This window comes from Colius striatus, chromosome 4 (genome assembly GCF_028858725.1).
Source record: "Colius striatus isolate bColStr4 chromosome 4, bColStr4.1.hap1, whole genome shotgun sequence".
Classification (NCBI taxonomy): Eukaryota; Metazoa; Chordata; class Aves; order Coliiformes; family Coliidae; genus Colius; species Colius striatus.
The window spans coordinates 47,875,088-47,882,700 of record NC_084762.1 but is presented as its reverse complement, the minus strand read 5'-3'; positions in this window follow the sequence as shown (position 1 = coordinate 47,882,700).

Here is a 7,613-nt window from a genome sequence, read left to right as displayed (position 1 = left end):
CAGTGATAATAAAGAACAGAACACAGAAAGCACAGTGTTGCATTCATGAAGCACTAAGGCGCAAGACCTACGGGTCACACTGGACTCGACACTGCTATATTCCAGGGATTCTATCGGTACAAAATAGCATTCTGCTTCAAAAAATACTGTAGTACTGGGTGACCAGAGAAGTATTTGATGCTTAGGGTCAAATGGACACCAGGGCATCAGGTAAAATAGCTTCATCCCAGGCAAGTCACAGAATCAGTTTCGGCTAGAAAAGACCTTTAAGAACAGAGTCCAACCACTAATCTAACATATAAATATTCTAGAGTGCTGTGACTACTGTTTAAAGGCAAATAGATAGAATGAATTGATAAGGCAAGGGTCAACAATTGGTTCTGATATAAAGCATTTCAGAAAAAGCAGACCAGATCATGCTACAGTAACTTTTATTGCAGGGATCAGTAGTCACAGCTATTCATAAGCAGCATACATACAAGTGGCTGCATGCCTTGGCCAGCCAACAGCACTAAAATGGAAGCATATAATAAATTAGTGTTAATAAGCAAGTAATCATTACAAGTGTTAAGAAGTGATGGTGGAGAGGCTCTTTTTCATTTTATTACTGATCTCTACTAAGTGTTAATATCCTCATAGAATAACATTTGATTATGAAATGCACATGTACAGCATTAAAGCCTTTGATAGTCCAGTGCTTGCCAGCAAAGCAATTTGCTGATTTGCAAATTTGCCTGCAGCAAAATTGTAAATAAAGTGAAAGAATTGTTTCTTAGATGCCAACAGCCATTAGTACTCACAACACTTATAGGACACAGAGAGCGCCAACGTTGAAGTGTAAATAATTTACTATGACCTGGGGATCTAAAGAATCAAATTGAATATTTTGTTTCTTACCATTTTTCAGAAGAGCCTAAACATACATACTTCATCTTAACTGATTTCTGCCTGAACTAGGGTCTTGAACGTTAGATATTTGCAATTCTTTTTAGCCAATAGATTCCTTCAACATTTCCCTCTTTTATAATAAACCAAACAGCTGCAACTAATATTTTTTCATTTTGGTTTTGTATGTTTTGTTTTACTTAACAAAAATGCAACTGAGCAACTTCTGCTCATTGTAGAAATAAGATTTTTCTGACAGTGGCAGAACTGTACATGACAATGTGTTTAAGCTATTGCTAAGAAAAGGACATGGGTTCAGGAAAAAACCTCACAACTTTGAAATAACGAACAATACAAATAAATACTTAGTATTTGCTTTCTCTCTATTACTGTTCATCACAACCAGATTACCTGGAAATTATTGGTGCATTTCATATGACTACCTGTTAGTTTACTGCAATCATTTCTTCAGCTCTGACATACAACCAGAACACTACGTCAACTAGGCTGACATTGCCATGTTGCAAATATGCAGTCCTCATCCATCAGGAAAAATGGCAACGGGAGCTTAGTCCACATTCTGTATCATAACTGAGTAGAACCAATCCTCTCCTGACCTATCTTCAGCAGCAACACACCACAGCAGATAAAGTGCACACAAGTCACTTTACTGCCACACATAAGCTAAACTTAGGAAAGTTTACTGAATTATTAAATAAGCAATGATGATAACAAGAGATATTAAATAAGATAGGGTTGTGCCAACCAAGCTACTAACTTTGGGTTGATTTGGTTTTTTTATTCCTCCCCACAGAAATATTAGAAAGCAAGTAAGTATGACATCATCCCTTCTCACACGTACCTCTCTTCAGAAATAGCTAAAAATCAGTGGAGTAAAAAAAAAAAAAGAATATAATACAGCAAAGTCCTACTGAGGAATAGAGTTTTAATGAACACACAAAGCAACTAGGTGACATCTTTATCAGCCCTCATAAACCTTGATTGAATACACAGTGATAAGGCCTGTTTAAACTGTCATCCTCATGATAACATAGGCAGAGACAACGTGGGCCTTAGCAACGACCTGTGTAAGAGAGGCCCTTCCAAAAGTGCAGGCACCGTTAGGTAATGTATATCATGTAAACAGTTCAAAGCTGGGTCGGCTGGTTTGTTTGTGTGGAGGTGGGAGGTGGGGGCCTGCCCAGGAGGGTACATGCACATCTTCTCATGGCACCAGCTTGAAAGGGCGCTGGCTTCAGAGCTAGTCTGGTTTTGGGGATGGTGACCTGTCTGGGGAAGATGGGCACTTTGAGACAGAGTGACCTTTAGCACTTAGACCTGCAAACACCAAGAATTTCATATAAGTGGTTTTAAAGGATTAAGGAAAGCCTGCTCTGTTTTGGGTTGGTGTGGAGTTTTTTGGTTTTTTTTTCTTTTTTCCAAACCCAACCTCACTCATGATGTGCATAACATTCAGCACCAGGAAACAAGTGGGCATTTTGGGCCAGCAGCATGACTGTGGAAGTTCGCAGTGACGTGACTTCTATAAGAGAACCTGGCCTCAGCCACCTGAGTTTTTAAGCGTTTCCAAGAAACATCTTGGCAACTGAATAGTTAGTAAGCAAGGATTTAATTTATCCTTTTTAAAAAATTATTTCTAGCTTGATAAAAAGAAAACATACCCTTGAACTTTTATTCTTTTTCCCCAAAATTGTTCTTCCCTCACTCCAATGCTTGCAGTGACCCCCACTGGCTGTGGCACCTTGAGTTTCAGAGTCATTACTAAAATGCTTTAGTGCACTGACAAGATCACCAAGAGACAAGAACTCAGAAATAACATTGCCACCCAAAAGCTGTCAGTTTGTCAGTTCACTTAATATTTAACTCAGTACCTGTATTCAATGCAGCTTTCTTCCATTAATAGCTTTAATAAGCAAATAGTGATCAAGTTACGTGTTAAGCCTAACGAAATATACATTTGTATATAAGAATAATAAAATATATATTTGTGTGTGTGTGTACATATATATATATATATATATAAAAATATGTAATTGCCTGAGTGGTGGAAAATATTGATTCGTTTCAATCCTATTTGGTGTTTAGCAAGTCTGTGAGGTAGCACTAGTACTAGGTTTTAGATTTTCCACCAGGAAAACACTGAGCTGGTACTCAACATGCCTGGCTGGCAGGGAAGGCATTTTAGTTCCTCAGGAACGAATTTGTGCTTCTTGTAGGCTTCCCTGCCCACACTGGCAGATTTCTCTTAGTAACTCCAAGGAGTATTTTTCCCATTTCACACACAGGAGAGACAGGAATCACAGAACTACATGAATGGAATAAGGACTCAAACCTAATAAATCCCAATGTAATGGCCTCAATTAGAATACAGCTTGTTCCTTCAACTCTATTAAAGCAATTTCTCTATAGCAGTGTAAGTTCTCAACCTTTAAACAAAATTACCCAAGTTTAAGCTGGAACACAGACAAATAGCTCCTGTTTCACAAAGCTGTTCACCAAAGAAAAGGCTAGGTTTTAATTTAACTACAATCTGATCGCCTGGAAAGGATCAAGGGAAACTTCAGAAATACTAGAAATAAAAAACAAAACCAAAAAAGCCCCAAGATAACTACCTTTGCCTGCTCTATGGCATGAGCCAAGAGCAAATGGCTGTAAGCACGCACAGTGTGTTTGCAGACTTACTCAGGTTAAAAGCATTTTAGTCAACTTTATTCCTCGCTCTATGGCCACTAACGTTCTCTCCAGAGGAGGGTCAGAAGCAGAACTATTATATTCATGGAAAACACATTTGTACAGAACTTCCCGTAAAGCTGAAAAAAAGAGGAAAAAAGTTATCCAGTGTCTTCCCAGCCAAACTTCCTCCTGAAGTGAAAAACCCTTCCCTTTGATAAGCTCTATCAGACCACATTTCTGTCCCTGAAAAAAAAAAAAATCCTGCTCTCCCTTGGCTTGCTCGAGTTTTGGCAGCTGTGCTCAGCAGAACCACACAGCTCTTTCCAGCTAGTCATCGTGCTTAGCTGAGCCACCAGCTTATCTTTGACCTGAACAATAACACAAAAATGAACTATGCACAAACAAGCAGTTACCGTGGGTAACACTACCCACCTCAGCTCTGGGGCAGGTAGTTCTTCTCTGGGTTAGAAATCCCATCAATAACCTAACACGTCATTAAAGACCTCCCTTCTCCTCCCCCTTCTCCCCCTTTTTTTTGCCTCTCTAGACTCACAGCTATCTACAGAGCTCTTCAATGCTGCATGTACATGCTTCGGAGAAAAATAAGCTCAGCTTGTTAGCTTCCCTTCTCCCCTCAGATGTCCTTTCCATATCGGGAGGAAAAAAATTATTAAGATGTGGGGAAGGACACTTTCACTCAAATATTGAAAGATGGTGCCTTTTAGATACCTTTTTTTTCTATTCCACTGACAACCAATTCAAGGATATATACAGCTACTTAGCAACTCTGTTCTAGAGTTTTGGGGTAATCATGCAGTGGTCTATGTCCAGGTTCCCTGCAGTACGACTGACCTCCTCTTAGGCTATTTACTCTTCAAGAAATGCCAGATATACTAACTCATGAATAACATTATGTTATTATGGATACCCTGCACTCACTGCTAGCTACTGCTGACAGGGTTATTGTTCTGTCAAGGTGTCTTAAACCACACCTGCCCTGTAAGCAAAGGTTTAAGACCGCAGTTCACACAAGACTGTCCAAGCTAGCGTTTGGCCATGACAGGGAAGAGCTTAACTTACGAAGTACCAAAGCCCTTACCCAGCTTCCCTAGAAACACCTGCCAGCCCCAGGCCACCTCTATTAATATTTCTATAAGCATTCAAGCTGGCTGGCTTAGTGGTTAAACCTGTACCTGATAAAATAATCAGGCCTAATTTTCTAGGAAAGTAGAGGGCCAAATCTAAGAATTCCAGCACATCAAGGATGCCCTCATTGACTTCCTCTCAAAATTACACACTGTCTGAAAAAATCTAAGGCAGCCCTATATTTGATAATTGAAGATGGGACAGAAAAATACCAGATCAACTCAACATTTAAGTCCTTTCCTTGTCCTGGAAAATTACAGAGGAAAACACTAGCTTTCCCCTAATCTCACATGTGCATCATCACACCCTGTTGGAAGGATGATTGGAGGAGAGGTAGGGTAGTCGTTAGGAACAGATGAGATGGACACAGGGGAGACAGGTGAGGAGAGAAGAGAAAAAAATACTTCCTTTGATAAATCCTCCAGTCTAGATGCCTTTTTTTTCTGAAGACTTTGACTACCTCTTCAGAGCTGAAAAGTTCCTGCAAATCAAAATACTGAAATCAAATAGTGACTTACCTTTTTGTGGAGTGTTCAACAACAGTTTCCCAAATTTTAGTGTCACCCTTTGATTCAGCATAGCACATAAAGGCTAAATTTAAACACTTGGTATCCCAGTCTTGTTAATGAAGATAAGCTTTTCATCTTTAATTTATATCCAAGCCACTTACCAATAAAGTAATGTCAGTTCAGGACAAGCTGATGCCCAGAGGGCCTGGCCCACTCAATCCTACTTGGCTGCAACACTTTAAAAGTGTAACTGGCCTCCAGCTACTGCCTGCGGCTGGGCAAGCACCTCACACAGCTAATGACTGGGCAGTTGATCTGTGCTAGCTTTTTTACACCTGTCGTTTTGCAGACAGCCAGAGTTCACACTAAACACAAGTCAAGATAACTTACCCACTTACATCCTCTGTGTCTGTTATGGGAAGAGTTTTATTAGATAGAACCATAACTTCTGCATCCCACACCTTCCTCCTCCACATGTGGAATAGTTACAAGTTTAGCTATAGAACATCTTACTCCCAGGAGATTTGCATGAAGGAACCTATCCAGCATAGTGGGACATGCAAGACAAAGAAGATGGAAAGATTACAGAAGGACTCAATATATCCCTAATACAAGCTCCCAGGAAATAGAACAGAATTTAAAACTCAAGAGACCCCTCTGCTCTCAGCCATTCAAATTTCTCACCTCACAAAACTTTAAATAATTATGCTTATGACTGCAGTTTAGTTTTCCCCATGCCCTTATCCTAACACACTATTCTATCCCAACAAGACATGAAGTGCTTCCAGACTCTATGCCCTCCACGTGAAGCGGCAGGATAACATGGTTTCACAGGACAAGTTACACAAAGACCCCCTCGGCCTTACACAGTATCAGAATCACCTGACTGAAATCCAAGAATAATATTAATTAGGTGCTTTATGTGCCACGTGGAAGTCAAAAACCTTGGGCATGATGCTTTGAATAGGAAGGCTATACTAGATACAGCTTAACTAAGGCCTTTATATTAGTAAAAACAGCCCTGACTAGATAGACCTGAAGTAGTCTTTATTTTACAGGTCTCATCACAAAGGAGGAAGAAGAGAGGAAGAAGGGTAGTACTGTAATTCAAAGCTAACAAACTAACATGCCTATTGGGGAATAAATGCTGTTTAACTGTGACTTTATATAGCTTTCATAGAGGATATCACAAGATACCTTATGATCATATACACAGTAGCAATTACAAAATCTTAGTAGAAGAGTATTACTTGGAATGTGGTTTCAGGTTTATGTTTTTCAATGAGGCAGAACTTTTTTATGCTTCTCTATGGAGGCAGCAAGAAGCCCAGTAATAGAGCTCTTCTCTTTGCAAACAATCCATGCTCTTGCAAGCAATCCTACTGAATTGAATAGATTGCCTCCAGGCAACTGAAGTTGCACATAACCAGGAGACAGTAACTTCCATCCAAAGTGAGTTTCTCTGAGAAGTACTTTAAGTTGTCAGCAAAAACTGAACCTAAGAAATGGTAACAAAGAAAACTTCAGGCAGCCAATGGAAGAGAAAAAAACCAAAACAAAACAAACTGCCAAAGCCAAACAATCCTGAAACTTGTTCCTGTTTTTCCTCATATGATCGAGAACAATTCTAACTAGACCAACACAGAGAAATAAGGGGTGTTGATAAATTAACGTAAAATTTTGCTATGACTGAATGCAGGAACTCCTCGTCGGTACATGCAATTCTGAGTGGAGTCAGACACAAGGACATGGTCCCACTGTGCTTATCCCAAAGCACCATGCCAGTCTCAGCGTAATGGAGGAAAGAAATACACTGAGAAGGGACATACCAGGAAAGCATTTCTGCTGTCAAACAGACATAGAAACAAAGGTAAGATTTGAGTAGTGGGGGACAAAAGCACTGAAGACCTGAAACACACGGATGTGAAACAGAATAATGAGAGCTGCAGACATGGAGGTTCATCCAGCAGGCCCAAGTACAGAGCTGTGCCAACTCTGTATGACACTGACCATCACAGATTCCTACTTGTGACGTACAACTTTGGTACAAGAGTTGGAATTTTTTTGTCTAGTGAATAGCTGCCTGGTCTGTTGAGCCTCTTGGTAGAAAGATAATGAGTTATTTCAACTTCTGTCTTCAAGTTGACTTGAATACTCAGGGAAGTATTGAGCCTGTTGAGCCTCTTGGTAGAAAGATAATGAGTTATTTCAGCTTCTGTCTTCAAGTTGACTTGAATATTCAGGGAAGCCTTGAGAAGCTGGACATTCCTTCCATCGAGCAGACTGATAGCCTTCAAAGCATATTTAAGTAAAAGCTGTGTTACTATAGGGCAGAAAATATTAATCAGCTCTAGCCATCTACAGAGACTCTGGTTATCA